We start from the raw sequence: 18,583 nt of genomic DNA, 5'->3' as shown, positions 1-18,583 counted from the left end.
TCTCTCTCTCTCTCTCTCTCTCTCTCTCTCTCTCTCTTTCTCTCTCCAAATCTACAGTCTCTCAACCCATCTTCTGAAGTTCCTTTGTTTAGGAAACTATACTTTTTTTTTTTTTTTGGTTTTTCGAGAGGAAACTATACTTTTATAATCACCTTTATCTTCCACACTCCAAACTTCCATTTCTAAGTCCTTGGGTACCTCAGCACCCCGAAGAGCAAGAGAAACGGGAGAAGGTCTGTGGCAGGTTGCTCTGACCGCTTCCAGGGCCCTGCTCTGCAGTGCTAACCAAAGTTTACTGAAACTTTTTAAGTTAAGAGACAGATGGAAGATTTGCTAAGAGGGGAAGGTCCATCATAGACCCCTCTATAATCAATGTTCTATCTTCCACGTTAAACACCCACATCAGCAGGACCCATCAAAGGGGAGGGAAGGAGGGAGGGATGGAGAGGGGGAGGGAGAGGTTTTTCTAGCTGGGAAGAGGGACCACTCTCCTTAAAGTAAGAAAGGAAGAGACAGGGCTTTGCTAAAGAGTGTGTGTGTGGTGTTGCTGGCTCAGGTTGTAGAAATCTTTTCCTGTAATTTGGGGACTCTCAGACAAGAGAAAACCTGAGCGGTTGGCCTTTTCTTTGTCCCTGGGTAGCATAAATGGAGGAACTGGGGCCTTGGGCAGGAAAGGGGTGAGTGGGCAACGAGGTAGACTGGACCACTTTGATATTGAAAATATCTGCCAGTAAAAATATATAACCTAACTGATAGAAAGCTGATTGTGGGCCCTCTCTGGGCTCAAGTGACAAAGACTAGAACTTTAAACTGCCCTCTGAGACGTGAGAATTAGGGGTACACCAAAAAGAAGAGCCATAATGGTAGCGAAAGCCTGGGGTTCACCAAAGTCTTTCATTCCCACCCCCCACCCCGGCTCACCGTGTAAGACTTCTCTTTCTCTCATTTCCAGAGCTAACCCTTTTTGGAACTGACAGCTGCTGGGGCTCACTTTCTGCAGCTCTAGTGGCCACCCACCACCCCAGAGGCCTTCCAATCTTTTGACCTCTCCCCTCGGTTCTCTGGGCCCCTTAGCACTCCCTCTCTTCCCTCTCTTCCTTCTGGCCTCAGCGCCTGCCTGGTGGGTCTCCCTGGGAAGCGGTGACTGCGAGCGGGTTTGATTGGAAAACGGAGTTGGGAAGTTTCCCAGCGTGTGTTGAGCGCTGACGGATTTGTGATCGGCCATAAAACCGGCGCGTTCGGATTCGTAAATCAATCTCGCTTTTCTCAGTCTAAACGTTCGCTTTATCGGCAGCGAGAAAGCGCTCAGCTCGCGCTCACTCGGGCGCTTGTTTATTTGAACGTGGACATTTCCCAGGATCCGAAGGGTGTGCGCACTTTAACAACCTGGCTGGCTTCTCCTACCCGTCACCAAGGCTCTCCTTTTTCTTGTCTTTAAATATAATTTCTCCGATTTAAGGATTGCTATCTTCTATCTTCGGTTTTAAAGATTGTCATTTCCTCATGTTCCAATTTATTCATTTATAGCCCTCCCCTCTCTCTCCCTCTCTCTCTACCCGACTCTCTCTCTTCCTCCCTCCCTACCTCCCTCCCTCCCTCTGTCCTACCCCCCCCCCCAGTTTGTCTTTGGGGGAGCATTTTCCTTTTAATGGATTTGTAGCCAGGGACCTTGTAGACTTGCCCTCACAGGAGACGGGAGCAGGCCTACATCAGCATCAGGCTGAATTCAATACCAGTCTGTGCTCAGGATCTGGACAATCAAAGCCGACTACCCCCCCTACAGAGTCTGGGCCCCGCCGGCGCCCCCTCCCCGTGGGGCTGGGGCAGAATTCCAGTACTTTCCGCAGGGGTCCTGCTGCCTCAAAACCTCCGTGGCACACGTGGGGAGACTGTTTCTTTGGGGTGGTTACATGAAGAGGTCCTTAACCTTCTTTGAGCCGCTTTTGGTTCAGACCCTTCTAAACAAACCAGCGGAGACCCCTCATCCCCATCCCCCGGCTCTCCCACCCTATTGCCTTTATTCTTATCCCATTACACGGATGCCCTGTCGGCCTGGTCGCAGCTACCCCAGAGCTGCAGAAGTAGATAACCTGGGAATGTTCAGCTCGAGGTGGGGTGGGGGTAGGGGATGGAGGGTGCTCTTAGGAATGCCTTTCTACTTCCTTTGAATCCCTCCACTCCCTGCCCCAACTATGGACTCAGATTCACTTATAACTTGTGAAGTTTGGGGGTTGTTTGGTTTTGTTTATTCTTGGAGAGAAAGAGTCCTTACATCACACACACAAACACACACACACACACACACACACACACACACACACACACACACACTGCATGGATATCTCCCATCCAAATGTTTAACACTTTAACGTGTATCATCCCCATCTTTTCCTCATGGATCAGTCTCCATTGTCTGTTGATTGGAAGTCCAGAACACTAACTAACACCTGGGAAATACCGACCCTAGGCTGCCAGGCAGGCTTCAAAGCGTCCCTCCCTGTTTTGTCCAGTCTTGTTTCGGCTCTTCAGCTACCTTCATTAGTGTATTTCAGAGACTGAGATGGGGTTGACATAGGTAGAGTCTGTGTGTCTGCTTCTTTTGTATGGAAGCCGTGGTCCCTAGGTCTTTTGTCTCTGGAGTCTATTATCAAATCCTCAGCAGCATTTAGTTCCCTATGGTAGTAACAATGCTGAGGGGGAGAGTCCCCCTCCTGGTTATTCTCTATCCTGGGAGCTCCAGAGTCATCTCCTCATGCTGTGTGTTTCTGACCTTTCAAAGGTACACTACAAAAGATCAAAAGGTGAATGAACGCCCCAAGAAGTCCCACTATGGTACATACAAGGTAGCAAGGACTTGCAAGTCTTCCTCTTCTTTCGGGTTCCCTTAGATACACTGCCGATGAGTTTGAAGAGAGTGAGTGGGTCCTGCTAAAAGAATACCCCAGTAGTAGGGGTACAGAATGGAGTTGGAAGGGGAATTTCAATTCTAAAGGATACAACTAAGAAGCTGAGAAAAATCAGGGGCTTGGAGAAGGGCTCTGTGCCCACCCCACCCCCACCCTGATGCCCCAGCAGACTATTCTGCACCTCTAGGAACTAAGCAGAAGCGGGAGGAGAAGGGAGAGAGGAGAGGTGGGCTGTGGGTAAGTGTGTGCCTGTGGGGGTAGGGAGTTATAAGCAGAGTACGTATAGATGTGCTTGTGGGAGAGAGACCTTGCTATTATTCCATTGGTGGGTTGGGGGGAACCTATTTTACAGGAAAATTTCTCCTCATGAAGGGGAAGGTCATAGTGGTCCTTTGAGCCTGAAATCGAAAGACCCCCTTCCCCCTCCCGGTCACGTGATTCATTAAATAATTAATGCCGAGGTTGCAGAATAGATATGTATTCGTCAGGAAAATCACAGGCTCGGTCTCCCTGTTTCTGACGTCCAATTCAACTGTCCTTTGAAAAACAAGCCTGTACCCTGAGAAAAAAAGAGAGAGAGAGAGAGGGAGAGAGAGAGAAAAAGAAAGGGAGGCATCAGTAAAACAGCCCCGCAGCTGGAGCCACACCGCAGGCTGGGGTACTGTAAGTAGAGGGGATTTTTCACTACCTACCGCGCCTTATATGTCCATGTAAATTTATTGTTTGTTATTAATGTTATTGTCGTAAAATGTGACAAATAGCCATCTTCATTTCCTGCCATTTCTCTTCACAGGATGCTCTCTGTTTATACCCATTGAGGCATTGCATAGAGATTTTAGGAATATTTCTCTCTCTCTCTCTCTCTCTCTCTCTCTCTCTCTCTCTCTCTCTCCTCCAACCTTTTTCTTGATTTATAGCAATATGGGTGTCAGCTTCTCAGCCAGCATGCCAACCATTGTGTGTGTGTGTGTGTGTGTGTGTGTGTGTGTGTGTGTGTGTGTGTATGTGCACTCGCGCGTCTGCATGTGTTTGTGAGTGAGTTGTGTTGTTTATGGCCATGTCTTCGATAAATCATTTCTCACAGAAAATGATGTAGAAGCTGGGCTGGTTCTGTGGCTGGGAGAGAGTTGTTCTTGGAGGCACTTCCTCCCTCTCTGCTCTGCTCCCAGGAGTTGGGTATTTCGGACGATTTACAGCAATACATCAGCAGTTAATATGAAAGCTCTATAGCTGGAGGTTTTAAATTACAGCATCTGTGATTATCAATTAAGATGAGATTTGTATAAATTTGGTAAACCAGAAATGCCTCATTGGCATATAAACCCAGTCAAAGATCATGACCTAATAGAAAAATGATATTTGCAAGCCCTATAGAGGCAACATTCCAGCGGCAAATAATTTTGAATTCTGCAGCGATCCCCCCGCCCCCCAGGAGTTTGGAATCTCTAACTCCAGCCCTGGGTGAATAAACACTACTCTGAAGGCAGAAGGAAGTGGGGGTCAAGAAAGCTGGAGGCATTGGAAGAAATTACAGGACTTTAAGGCAAAGATTTTTGTATTTGATGGGGACCCAATAGAAATGCTGTGCAATTGGTAGTGGGCAAGGAGAATTCCGTCAGGGTAGTAAAGCTGCATTTAAAGATTTGGTATGTATGGGGTTATTGAGGGTGGAGAAGGAGCTACCTAATTTGGGGGAGACAATGGAGGCTGGCAAAGGGTGAAGGGCAGGGAGACAAGCTGAGAAAGCCTTGGCTTCCCACCCTCTAGGCTAACAAAACAAGGAAGTGAATTCACACCCCAGGAGCTTTCCTTCGACCTACTGAAACAAAGAAAGTTTCCTGGGCAGTGAGAGACTCTTGTGTGTGTGTGTGTGTGTGTGTGTGTGTGTGTGTGTTTGGGGGCTTAAGTGGGAGAAGTTCTCTTAAGTTTTTACAGAAAGAAATATTTTAGGAATCAAGTGGTCCTGGAAAGTTGAAGAGTGTTCCAGAATATTGGGTGTGTTTCTTTGCCTTAGCCCTCAGCCAAAGACTGAGCAATTAGGGTGTATATCAAGGGGCGGGGGAACTGGTAACTTTCCCTTGGTCCTTCATATGGAGGAGAGGTTGCTGGTTAAGAGCAAAGTCAAATGTGACAACTTTCTTCTTCTTCTTCTTCTTCTTCTTCTTCTTCTTCTTCTTCTTCTTCTTCTTCTTCTTTTCCTCCTCCTCCTCCTCCTCCTCCTCCTCCTCCTCCTCTCCCTCCTCCTCCTCTCCCTCCTCCTCCTTTCCCAGACAGAGTCCCTCAGTGTAGCCCTGGCTGTCCTGGAACTCCCTCTGTAGACCAGGCTGGCCTCGAACTCACAGAGATTCATCTGCCTCTGCCTCCCAAGTGCTGAGATTAAAGGCAGGTGCCACCACTGCCCAGCTCAGATGTGGCTTCTCGGGGACACCCCGTACTATGTCCCAAACTTGTGACGGATAAGATGCAGAGCCTCTGCCAAGTGGTCCAGCCTGCCAGCTGCTCTTTCCTGGATGGAGTCAGGCCAGCTGACTTTATAGTCACTATTATCTGTGATATTTAACTCTGCCTGCTAGTGTAAACCTTTGAGCAGGAAAATTAGAGTGATGCTGTACAGGTGTTAATTATTCATGGCATCAGCCTCATGGAGCGGCAACGTAGGCCCCAGCTCATGCAGCATCCAGGAGCTTACTCTACATTTTGCTCTGATAGTTGAGCCCTTGTTAACCGTGGCTAACAGGAGATTTGAGGGTGAGTGGCTGGTGGGTCAAGCCTCCCAATCGGAGTCTGGGTAGAAAGAGATCTGGATTGAAGAAAGCAAAGAACTGAGGCTGGGGTGTGCTTATCCGGATAAAAGGAACTGGGAACAGTCTCGATTCAGAGACAACCCAACAGAGCTAGCAATTGTGGGAAGAGAGAGAATGGGTGGGAGAAGCATTCAAGAGTTGTGACCCCCAAGCCTTTTAGTTCCATTCTCCATCTACACTTAAGTGTTAGGGAACCCCAGTGTGAGAGGCAAACATTTTTACTTTTCAACTAGTGTGTGTTTTTACACGTTCATGTGTAATGGTGAAGAAGGTATATTTACCCTCACTTGGTGCCCCAGAATTTAGGCCAAAATCTTGGGGTCTCTAAGAAGGAGTAAGACCTGTCCCTTCCTCCTTAAAAGGGGGAAGAATAAGAAGGAAAGAGGGTAGAGCTTCAGCTGTGCTAGCTTCCAAACTCAGCCTGCCTTAGAGGATAAAGAACAGAAGTGGGAAGCCTTCTATTGGGGGGGGGCAGATCATAGCTAAAAGGAGGTTGCTGGCAGCTGGTCCTATGAGCCCCTACCCCCATGTTTCCAGCTCCTCTTCTACTGATCCCCCACTTTCCCCCTTGCCACCTTTCCCTATGAGATCTGCACACACACACACACACACACACACACACACACACACACACACACAGCATTTTCTTCTCTCTTATGACTTGCCTTTGTCTCCTCTGGCCCTGGGGAAAGGAGATGGCACTGATACCCCTCCCCCCAACTCTCATACAGACTTCCCCAGGAGACAAAACAAAGAGACCACCCTTTATTACTATTATCTTTCAGGCCTCTCTTAAACTCTCTTGTGTGAGGCCTGGCGTTCCCCACTCAGACATCTAGGCCTTTCCCCAAATCAGCAAGTTTGAGAAGACTGTATTGTTGTATGTATATATTTGCTTCATTGAGCCTTGAGGCGCCCTGTCTCTTCTCTCCCGAATCCCCCCCCCATCTGCTTTTATGCCACCTAGGGACAGAGTACCATGTATTTGGTGGACGCTAGTAAAGTTGCTGATCTGGTCTTTTCCCCAGCATGGGCTCATGTCCTCTTTCTCTGTACAGTAGTAGCATCTATCACTGTGCCTTTAAGATGCCAGGATGCTGGGCTCCTAACATTTTAATGACCAGATGAGTTGGATAGAAAGATGGGTGAGAGAATGAGAAGGAAGGGAGGGAGAGAGAGAGGGAAAACAGCAGACTCCCTTTGGGGTGGGAAGTCAAGGCTGAACTCAAGGACAGGGTGATGGGAAGAGAGGAGACAAAGGCCAGGCATAGGGAAGAGAGATGGTCCTGGAAGGACCAACTTCTAGGCACACACAACACTGTTAAATGAAAGAAGTGGGAAGGAAGCTGTTCATGTCACCCTCTTCTCTCAGAGACAGAGTAGACTCTCCCACAGAGGAAAGGACCCCAAGATGAGGAGAGGGGCCTACGGAGAAAGCCCAGAAGTGATTCCTGGAGATTCTCCAAAGTCCTTCCCAGGGTGCAATTCAGATTCTCTGAGAGAGGCAGAGTGTGAGAAAACAAAAGGGCTTGTGAGAAAGGGATGGAGGCAACAGCAGAGGGGACACACACACACACACACACACACACACACACACACACACACACACGGAAGAGGAGAGGAGCACAACCTAAACCCTTTGGAAACCAGACTCCTCCAGACACCATGACCATTCTCCAACCCTAGTACATTAAAGCCTTCTTTGCAGGAAGTTGTCAAAGCTGAGACCAGCTTAGAAACTACTGCCTCTAGAGTAGGCCCTAAATAGAGCGTATCTGGGATACAATCTAACATGCCAGGGGGATGGCCAAGATGTTCTGGACACTGTAGTCTCCTCCATCCACCATTGGTACCTTAATCATTGGGATCTTTCCTAAAACAAATGCCTTCCCGGAGGGGAGATTGGAACAAGGTTCTGAAACCTGGGGTGAAGAATCCTCCTTCCTCAGCTTCTCTTCCCTCCTGTGAATGCGGATTTTGTGTCTTTTTTTTTTTAAACTCTCTTCCGAAGCCAAGGAGGAGTTGATTTTACAAGAACTTTCACCTCCAATCCACACCTCTTTCCTTAACCCTCTAATTTAACAAACGGATGTTTCCTTTTCTGATCTCCTCCCTCCCCCATCTTTCAGGAAAGAAAAAGAAAAGGGGACAGTTCCTACCAGCCTAAGGAGCTTTAGAAAGCCTGAAAGGGAAATGGAAAAGAAAGAGAAAGAAAGAAAGAAAGAAAGAAAGAAAGAAAGAAAGAAAGAAAGAAAGAAAGGAAGGAAGGAAGGAAGGAAGGAAGGGAGAGAGAGAGAGAGAGAGAGAGAGAGAGAGAGAGAGAGAGAGAGAGAGAGAGAGAGAGAAAGAAAGAAAGAAAGAAAGAAAGAAAGAAAGAAAGAAAGCCATCTTTTTGACCCCCCAGTCCTTCCCAGTACCTCTGTAGCCCAGGCTCTCCTTCCTGCACAGTACCCCACCCCCTCCTGCCCTGCCCAGGACCGGCTCCTTTTCCCTCCCTTCTCTTTCGGGTCCGACATATGGAACCCATTTCACTGGTGACATTGAAGAGCCGCCGGTGCGCCCGCCTTCCGCCATGGCGCCCCCGAGGACCCCGCGCCTCTCCGTGGCCCTGTCAGTCGCCACTCCTTTTGCCCGGCGACTCGGTCAACTCTCAGGTCGGGTCCCGCACTGGCCTGGGATTCCCGCAGCCCGGGCGCGGGCCTTGCTGGGACCGCGGCCCGCCCGCCGCATCCGGAGCATCCCTAAGCAGGAGCGGGGCAGCCCGGCCCTGCAAGCGGAACAAAGCCGGGGGCGGGGGCGGGGCGCGGGCTGGCCTCTACCCCCACCCCAGCACGGCGGGGTGCTCCCCGGGCCGAGCGGCCAGGATGTGGCCGGCCCAGGCGCATCCCCAGCCGGGACCGAGGGTCCCGGGGCTGGCCGTCAGCTCCGGCTTTCCGCCGCGGCCCCGCACCCTAGTCTGAGACCGCACAGGTAAGTGAGCGGTGTTCAGTCCAGCGCCCTGCGACCGGTGGGTGTGGAGAGGGGGACGAGGATACCCCCTGTCCCCAGTCAGCATCTGAATTCGAGACAAAGATCAGAGCAACTTAGAGGAGGTGTCGTGGGACTGAGAGTGTCCAGGGCCCTACTGTGTAGGGCGGATGTAAAGGAATGTGGAGGTGTACCTGTGGGTAGACAAGATCCGACCAGGATTTAAGGAACTCTCAGGTTCAGGATGGATAGAGACTTTGGAGGGTTTTCCAGGGGGTGGGGGTGGGAGCTGTGGGTGGTGAGAGATATGTGAGGCTGGGCCTGGCTCCCACAGCCCAGCTGCCACCGTGGTCCAGCCCTTTAGCACCTAGGAGTTATTTGAAGCTGAAATTACAAGGGCTTTCGCTGAGGCTGGGTGTTAAGCTGAGAAGGTAGGAGAGGGCTTGATTTATGGCTTTCAGAGAAGCTGTGTTTACTATCTGCCTGCTCTGGAAACCAAAAACCACACAGAGAAGAGGCGGGAGAAGCCCTTTTCCTTGGAGTGGGAGGCGATGCCAGGCTGATGCATTGGGATTTATTTTCTCAGATGTGAGGAGACCCTAGGCATCACCTCTTTACAGGCAAAGGGTGTGGTGTTTCTGTGAGGCAATAAGGAGTGTGCAGACACACACTTGTGGAGATGTGTTCATGTATTGTGGGAGTGGGTCTGCACACTGGGGCATGTATATATATTTATATGCTCTGACTGCAATTTGCTTGGATATGTTACAGTTACATAGAATCAATTTGTGAGAGTGGAATAGGGAGCCAGGAGTGAGACTGGGTGTCCTCTGCTCCTGGTACTTTGGGATGGGGTAGTTTTGGATACCACTCACTGTTGCTTTAAGTTGTCCACGAGGTACTGCTTCTCCTGCCCAGTCTTTCTTTCCTCTCGAAGTCACAGGCAGCACAGCCTGCTAGTCCAGGCCTCTGGCCAAGGTTCCTCTTCCTCTCCTTATGCACTGCCTGCCCACACCCACGCTGGCTCATCTTCACTTTGAATCTCTAACTTTGTAGTGGGACACTAAGAATTGAGCAAATTTGGTTGGGTGAAGGGGTGTGGGGAGACATGGTTTAGTAAGGGAAATAGGGTGGGGGTGATTGGAGTCTGGCTCTGGGAAGGGTTGGATCCTACTATTACTGCGAACATTTTTCCAATCTCTGTTGGTGGTGGTCAAATGACCACGATCAAAAAGCAGGAACCATGTAGGATGGTGGGGGTGGGGAGAAAAACATTTTGACCCTAGATAGTTATTTCCGCAGGCCAACTAGTGGCTCTTGTGTCTCTGTCCAGACACCGGCTTTGCCTGCAAATTGTTTTGCATTAAATTTTCTCAGCCACAGAATTATCTTTCCTCGCCTCCAGCTAAACTTGCATTTTTCCACCAGACACTTGGGCCCGAACCAATGAAATCTGAGAGGAAGCGGCTGGGCCCTAAGTGGCCGTAATTTAATTGATTTTATCATAAATCATCAACTTGATGAAGAACCCGAGGTTTCAGTGAAGTAAATTGATATTAATGGGAGTTTCTTGAAATGCAAACCCACCGAATTGTTGGGGCATCTTGAGCTGAGAAGGTAGATTACATGTTTCTCAAGGGCTGGGAGCTCGACCTGGAGCTTGGTGCAGCTTGGGGCGGGTGTGGAGAGAACTGGGCTTGAAGGGGCAGCTGCCTGCAGATGGATCTCTGGGGGAACACAACAGAGAAAGGAACTTTGTTGGGATGGGAGCAAATTCTGGCTCTGAGGACAGCCCCCAACTCATTGACCATCCTGGAAATGCTGGTTGTCAGCTGAGGGGGGGGCACCATCAGGGGAAGCTGGTAGGTGTGTGGGCAGAGGTGGGGGCATGGGGTGAGAAGGCCAGGCTGGTACAATGGGCTCATTGATGCCTGGTTAAAAATTGCCAGGTTGAAGCCTTCCTCCTCTAATTATACAAATTAATTATTTACTGCTCAGATTGTTGCTTCCAAAAATAGCACTTTGGATTTGGTAACGAGGGTAGAAAACAGCCCATCCTCCACCAGAAGAGGAGCAGTGAGATGCAGTATTTCTGTGGGCTAGAGAGGACCAAGACCGGGGTGTGTGCTCAGTGGTAGGAGAATAAACATGTAAATCCCAAGAGGAAGTATTTTGCATCTGATAACAATGGCGCTGGTACATTTATTGTCTGAACTCAGTTTATTATTGCTTATTGTTACTCATATTTACATATTTACACGACACAGAGAATTACTAATGTTCAGCCTGAAAGAGAACTTTGGAGATCATTTAGCTTAATCCTCCTCCTCCATATAAATACCTTGGATTTAAAGAGGAGCACACTGAGGCCCAAGGAGTGCTCTGTGTCAAGTCACACAGCCAAGCTTTGATGGCTAAAGTCTGAGTCTCCTCGTGCTCAAGACTGTGTGGCAAACATAACTCAAGATCAATTTATTTTCCACTCTGGGCCTCACTTTCCCTATCTGCTACCATGGCAGAGTTGGACTGGACACCCCAAGTCCAGTCTGCTCTTGGGTACCCCTCTGTACCTCCATCCTTTATGGGATACCACTTAGGAGCAATTTCGTGTATGTCCTGGAGTTCTATGGGCATCTGACTATAGAAGTTACTGCAGGGTGTGTTTGCAAAATTCTGAGTTTGTCTTTGCTTGTACCTCTGGAAAATAAGTCCTCTGGATTGTCTTTTCAAGGAATCCCTGTTCTCAACAGAAGGGAAGGCCAGGTCAAGAGCAGTGGCAATAGAAGGCTAGGTAGTTGGATTGAGCTAGGATTGGCATAGAGTCGAAGGCCGATGGGCAGACGGATGTTAGCTTCACCAAACAAGACTCTTTTTGTGTCAGATGCTAAGCCGAGGCTGGAGTTGTCCAGAATTCAGTGTTTTGGAGTTCTGAGGTTCCTTCTCTCACCCTAGCCCAGGACCTGAATTATCATAGGTTTACAGTTTAGAGTCTGTGAAAACAGGTGCAGCTTCCCCACAGATTCACCCCTGACCCCTGGACACTTAGACCTTCTGTATCTGGGAGAGGCTTCTGCAGTTGGCCCCAGCACCATGCTGACTCTCCTTCCAGGGTGACTAGGACAGAGGCCAGCAAGGGAAAGCTCCCTACTTGGTTTGGCTCTGTTTTCCTTCTCTTCTTCCAACTGCAGAGACATACAGCTTGAAGGCAGCGGCTTCTCGGATGCACAGCTGTGTGAAGGGCAATTTCCTGTGGGATCCAGGCTATGAGGAGGGTGCAAGGGTTGAAGAGAGTTCTGGGGTGCCCAGGGAAGTATGGCTTGGGATATCAACTCTGAGGCAGGAAATGGAGAGAGCTAGACAACAAATTTCATCTTTAGAAATCCTAGGCACTGGTCAGATAACCCACTCCTCCAAACCTATTTTAAGAGAGAAAGTCACACACACACACACACACACACACACACACACACACACACACACACACACACACATATATGTGACTGCCAGATCCACACTCTGGCCTGTCCCATTCTGACTTTGGCATTTTATATTTGGAGGCCTTCCACTGATTGGCCATTAATCCAGTGAGTTATTGTCTGCTAAACAGAGGTCACTGGGAGAGAGACATCCAATCTGTCAGGAGAGACCCTGCCTGCCAGTCCCACGAAGTGGACTGAGCCCTTCGGCCAGTCTTGCTACCATCTCCCCCCTTCCCTTCCCCTTCCCTCCCCCCTTCCCTCCCCTAGCTGTTCAGGATTCACAAGTCTCTCCCCCCTCTCCCCTCTGCCTCTCCACCCTGCCTACCTTTGTCTCCACACTGGGTAGGGGTGGGGTTTGCCAGGGCTGAGCTTCTAAATGTCCCTGAGTCAGAAACAGATCTTTCATTACCAAAGAGCCTGCTTGCTGCTGATGTCACCCCAGGATTGTGGGCCCATCATTATTAGGTTCAGGGGGCTTCCACAGGCACCCAGGAGACCTCATAGGTCCTTGAAGTCTTTCTGCCTCTTTCTTTCTGCCTTACCCCTCTTCTCCTGAGGCGGGGGGGTGGGGTGGCACAGCCTGGATTTTCTTTCCTTCTCTCCTTGGGACGGGCCTTCTCTCCTCCTTCCTGGAGTTATCAGCTGCGTCTACACCCGCCTTGGGGAACACGCTCAGATCCTCTCCTTCCTTTGTTCCTTCCCACTCAAGCATTTTTAGAGAGCCAGGGACAAGGGACTAGTCTACAAAGCCATCTTCATTAACGATACCCTCCTTTTACAAACCTTTAAGCTTTAAAGTCTTTATTAATAGTTGAGGAGATGGAGATGTGCATGAACTTTACAGTACTCGGGTGACTGCCACCAAGTTGGACGGCCACACTAGAAAAGAGCGTGGGACAGGGAACCCAGATAAGGGTGAGCAAAGAGTAAATTTCTAAACACCAGCCACATCTCCAGCAGGTCTAGAGGGCCTGAGAAGTTTTCTTCTGTTTAAGCTGAGATCGGGACCCTGGGTCACCAGAAGACTGAGAACAGAAATCGGTTTTAAAGGAGCCAGCCCTATTTGCCCTTACTGAGATAATTTTTGTTTACTCTTGGATGGATTTTTTTTGGGGGGATGGGTAGGGATAATTGCACTGAGGTTCACAAGGGTGGGCAGCCAGTAACTGACCACTCAAAGGTTGCTTACAGTGAGTGCTCCTGCTCACCCATTCCTGAGTACCTAGGAGAAGTCGGGGAAGAGAGGGCTAGAGCTCTCACTCTGTCTCTGCAGAGAGAGAAAGGATGTCTGCGAAGGGGGATGCTTTCCTTCGGTTTTTTGTTTGTTTGTTTTTTACACTTACTATTAATTTTTGCCTTTATTAGTTCATATTAGCTGTCTGTCTCTTAATTTTTTCACTTTTCCTCTTTCCTCTTTCTCTCCCCCTCTCCTGACAAAGTTACGAAGTTCTCTGACTCCAGAAGAAAACTGGTCTGTCTCTAACTACCCCTAAATCAGGCCGGCTATCCTACCTGTCTTCTGTCAGACCTCAGAGACTACTCTCAGACCCTTCTGAGGTCCTCAAGCTCTTTACCCTCCCTTTGTTTCTTAAACTTGAAAAGACTCCTAATCTTTCTGACCAAAACAAGCCGCTGCTGGCATGGTTCTCCTCTGTACCCTGCCATCTCCCAGCTTCATGGGGCAGCTCCCTGTGGCCCAGAAAAAAAAGGCAAGCTAGAAACCAAAGGAGGCTCTAATTGTCTCCCGAGTATTTCAAATGGGTGCCGTTTTCAAGAATTGATCAGGAAACCTTAGATGCAGCCCCTAGCCCACTTGGGGGTGCATATCCTCTGGAACTTTCTCCCAGCTCTGTTCCTGGATCCCCAGTCCCTCCTTTTGCCCCCATCCCTGATGCCTCTCTTGACCCACAAGGGAGGAAGAAGGCTTGGGCAGAGAGGGTCTTTTGCTCACTCTGGAGCACTTTCCCAGAGCAGCTCCCCTCTCGGGGCTGCAGTGGCTAGGTCACACTTAGGCTCTTTGGTTATTCCTTCAGAAAGAGTTTGTGCAGTCTGGAAGATGACCAGATACTCTTCTCAGTTTCATAATAACCATCCCTAGCCAGTGGTGGGAACTTTTAGAGGAGCTGGAGAGTCTGAAGTACATTTTAAAAAACTTTTTATTTTAGGGAACTAGAGAAAAGAGTTGGTTGTCTAAGTTCCCTGAAACCTCTGGAAGCACCCTTGGCCTGAGCTGCTGACCGACCCATGAGGCCTAAAATTCTTTGGCATCTTACCCTTTAGATCTCTTACCAGAGTTGTTGGGTATCAAAACAGTTCCTCAGGAGGCTGCTGGCTTGAGCCCCCCACTTCAACATTTTTTTTTCTTGAGACTATTAATAAAACAGCAAATTGGCTCCCACCTTCTCTACTTAACCCAACTCCCATCTACGCCCAGCCACCAAGTCTCTAAGGAACTACCAGCTCTGGGCAGACAGTAGGATCCCAGGTATCACCCCTAGGGTTCTTCTGCATGTGACTCCTGTTGCTGAAGGCCACAGGTTCCTTCTGTGTTAACAGGCCCCAGAAAACCAATCGCTGCAGCCAATTTGAAGTGATTTGATGGGCTTAGAAATAGTGGGGGGGGGGGGACCTGGAAGCCAGGAGCCATCCCCTTTTCACTCCTAAAGAACAGCTTTTGAGTGGGGAAGCGGTAAGAGAACTATTACGAGAACCAGACCAACCATGCTCCCCTGGAAGGGGACAATAGCGGGAGATGTCTCACCTTTGTTCCCCCAGGGCCCATCGCCTTTCCTGGTGCATCCAGATGGCAAGAACCGAGTGTCCCAATCAGGAAATCGGCACAGGGTCCTGGCTGGATGTGTCTACCCGAAGTTAAGAGAACCAGTTTCCAAGCTGTCTGTCCACGTAGAAAAGAGACACCAGCAGCCTCCTGGGCCAGCCCCTAAGTCCCGAGTCAGCAGTTAGGCAGCCTGCAACCCCTCGGCTTGAAGAAATGGCCTGTGCTCTTTTTTTTTTTTTTTTTGTCTTTCGCCTCCACGGCCAGTGGCTCTCTCCCCACCCCCTGCCCCAAATTTGCAGACACCTACATTCCTGGCTCCCGTCTTCCTCCTACAAGCCTCCTCCTTGCCTTTGCCTGCCCTGCTCAAACACACCCTAAGAAAACTTTGAGCTTTTGGAGCCCTTTTCACTTGTGCCAAGAGTCGTAAATCTTGCCACGCAGAGCGGAGTCGTAGTAGAGAAACAAGCAGGTTTGCCCTGAGTAGTCATCTTCATCATCATCATCATCTTCTTCTTCCATTCTGTCTGCCAGTGCATTTAAAAGGAAGCTCTTCTGGAGTTCTTCTCAGGAGTACGAATGTCCTTCTCACCTCCTAGCCCCTTCTGCCTGTTCCGAGCTGAGAATCTTAACAGAAATTACTCAGTGAAGTTCTCAGAGCCCTTCTCCTGACCGGCTGTCTGGAGCTCAAGCTAAACCACAGGGTCTTTCCTTTTGTCAGCCTCCCATCAACCCTACTCCCCCTGCAAGATGTTCTGGGTTTTTTAATCATCACTCACCGCTAGTTGTCTGTTCTAAAAAAAAAAAAAAAAGAAAGAAAGAAAGAAAGAAAAAAAAAACCACCCAAGGGGGGGGGTGGGGTTGTGAAAAAAAGTCTGGCCTTGCCCCCTCCCCCATTAGAGACTGGGCATGGAGATTTAGGGAGTTGGGGTGGAGAGGATGTAGAGGAGAGAAGGATGAGGGACTGAGAGATTCAGCAAGAGGGCCTGAGAGTAAGCCAGCAGACTCCTTAAAAAAAAAAAAAAATAAAGTCCCTGTGTGCCTACCATGAATGAGCACAGGAGGGGCACCCAGCGCCCCTGGCCCAGCCAGGCCAGCCTCTGACTAGGTCTCCAGAGGCCACTTCTCGGATTAGCATAATGGTCCAGTAGTGAGGCCTGAGTGGGGCGGGTGTGTGTGTGTGGGGGGGGCAATCTGTGGACTCCAGCTTTCTCTGCGTTTTGTTCTCTTCCTCTCCCATCTCAGTGCAAAAATTTTTTACCTGTTTTTAAAACAAAACAAGACAAGACCACCCTCTACTTTCTTTGCTTCGCACTCTTATTTGGGGGAGGGGTACCCGCCCCCCCCCCCCCCCCCAGCGCTCATCACCACAATCACCTTCTTTCCTTATCAGGCATCTATGCTTGCTAAAGGGGGAGAGGTGGGGGGGGGTGAGCTTGTGTGTGTGTGTGTGTGTGTCTGTGTGTGTGTGTCTGTGTGTGTGTGTGTCTGTGTGGTTTTTTTCCCTGTGCAAAAGCAGAGGCCATTGTTACGGAGAGTAGGGCGTACCAGTCTTATAGGGCAACTACACTGTGGCGGCTTGGCCGAGCTGAAGCCCGGAGCTGGATTCTCGGCGAGCCGAGCCTCCCAGCACCTTTTGGTCTGCTATTTTTTCCCCGGCTCCCCTACCCCTCCCTCCTGCGCACCCCCGCTCCAAAGCCGAGTGAATTGAAGCGGACGCCGCGCGGCTCCTCTGGCCGGTCTGCCCCTCGGGCTCCCCAGCCGGGGTGGCTTTGGGGAGGGGGGGCGACGCAGCTTTAAACAGTGGTCTTTTTTTCCTTTGCCTTCAAGGAGGGGAGATTTCTCGCCTGCCGCTCGCGCTGAGGCTCGATGTGAATATATATTATGTCTGCCTGTTCTCCCCTCGTCGGTGGCTAAGGTAAGCCGGACTGAAATAGGCTATCAGTTTGTGAATGGCGGAGAGTATGTCTCAATGATTTATGGCCCATATGACTCCAATCTCGGTTCAAGAAGAGTTCACAAGCTTTAAGCTTCCTTCCACGCAGCGACTGACTCTCTCTCTCTCTCTCTCTCTCTCTCTCTCTCTCTCTCTCTCTCTCTCTCTCTCTCCTCTCTCCCCCTCCCTCCCTCCCTCTCTCCCTCCCTTTCTCTCTCTCTCTCTCTCTCTCTCTCTCTCTCTCTCTCTCTCTCTTCCCCCTTCTTTCCTTTTCCGCTCTCTTCTTTTCCAGTAGCCAAGTCTAGGGCTGAATCCCCTCTCCCCCGTTTGCTAAGAAGAGCCAAACCTTTTTCTTTCCCTTTCTTATTCTTTTATTTTTCTTCCTTTCATTATTTTTTTTTTAAGTCCTGGAAGGTGGCCTATCTTCTCTCTTGGGGTTTCTCCGGCTATTGTTACCCTTCCTGGCTCTCCCAGGAGTGTGCCTGGAAAGGTGGGGTTCTGGAGGGGGGCTTGCCTCCCTTCTCTGGCGAGACCCTGAGGGGAAGCCGGGAACCACTGTCTCCCTCCCACCCTTCCGAAGAGCCATATGGAGCCTGAATTTTTCCAACATGGAGGCAAGGGAAATAGACATGTTTGGCTGGGTAGAGCCGTTCCCCACCCCCTCTTCTGGATCCCAGCTCTCAGATCCCCGCGGCACCGTCCCTTCCCTTACTGTCCCGTTAGGCAGGCCTCTGCGCCTTCCAGCCTGGAACCTTGTTGGGCAAAGTCCCCGAGCAGAGTTGCTAAGGCGCCTTTTAATTCGGTTACCTCCAGCGCCAAACTTGCCGCCGCGGGGCTCGGCCCGGGCCCGGCCCGGTGTGCTTGGAACCTGCCGCAGCTAACCAGTTCGGCGTCCCGATCGGTTTCTCCTCGCTTCCTTGAGCCTGAGCAGGAGGCTGGTAGCTTCTCTCCAGCCACCGAGGCAGCAGCGGCCAGACAGCCGGCCAGCAGCCGCAGCTGGAGGCTCTCCGATCCACAAACCTTCCTGGCCCTGTCTCTGTCTCACCGCCAGCGGAGTCTCCATTCTTTCCTATCACGTCTCTGGCTCCTTCGCTTCCCACACTCGCCTGGCCTCTGTCCTGCGATGGTTTGGGGCTTATTGCTGGGGGAGCGACAGAAATTTCAGCCCCAGGCGTCTAGTCAAATTACTAGGTTTTTATTTATTACTATTATTATTACCACCACCATCATCATTATTGCTGTAACAATCATTTAGACTAAATAAAGCCAGGGCCCAGCCAGCTAACCCCCTCCAACGTCTTTATTTCATTCTCTTTTCTATCTATTAATAACAAACTCAACTGATGCCGGTTAATTAATTCTCCCTTTCAGCCAGGGCTGCTCCGAAGCTAATTTTGGTTAAATCATCAGAGGCTAATGGTAATAATAATAAAAGGATTGGGTCAGCCTGGTCAATTGAACTCCAGTACTCCCTGGAAGGAAGGACCTGCTGCTTAGCAGACCCATGTGTATTAACAGAAACAAAAATTTCTCGGAATCCAATCGGCACTCAGAGCTACATCAGCTCCCATTTAAGTATAAATCTTGCCATTAGGAGCAGCGTTTGTGTGAGAGGGACACACTCCACCGGCATCCCTTTCATTTTATTTTTACTAAGTTAAGTTTTCTTTGGAGTTGACCAGCTGGGCTGAAATGATATTTTAAGTTCTTCCAAA

The sequence above is a fragment of the Peromyscus californicus genome, unplaced genomic scaffold (assembly GCF_007827085.1).
Source record: "Peromyscus californicus insignis strain IS unplaced genomic scaffold, ASM782708v3 Scaffold_3__1_contigs__length_106647218, whole genome shotgun sequence".
Lineage (NCBI taxonomy): Eukaryota > Metazoa > Chordata > Mammalia > Rodentia > Cricetidae > Peromyscus > Peromyscus californicus.
This window is presented reverse-complemented; position numbering follows the sequence as displayed.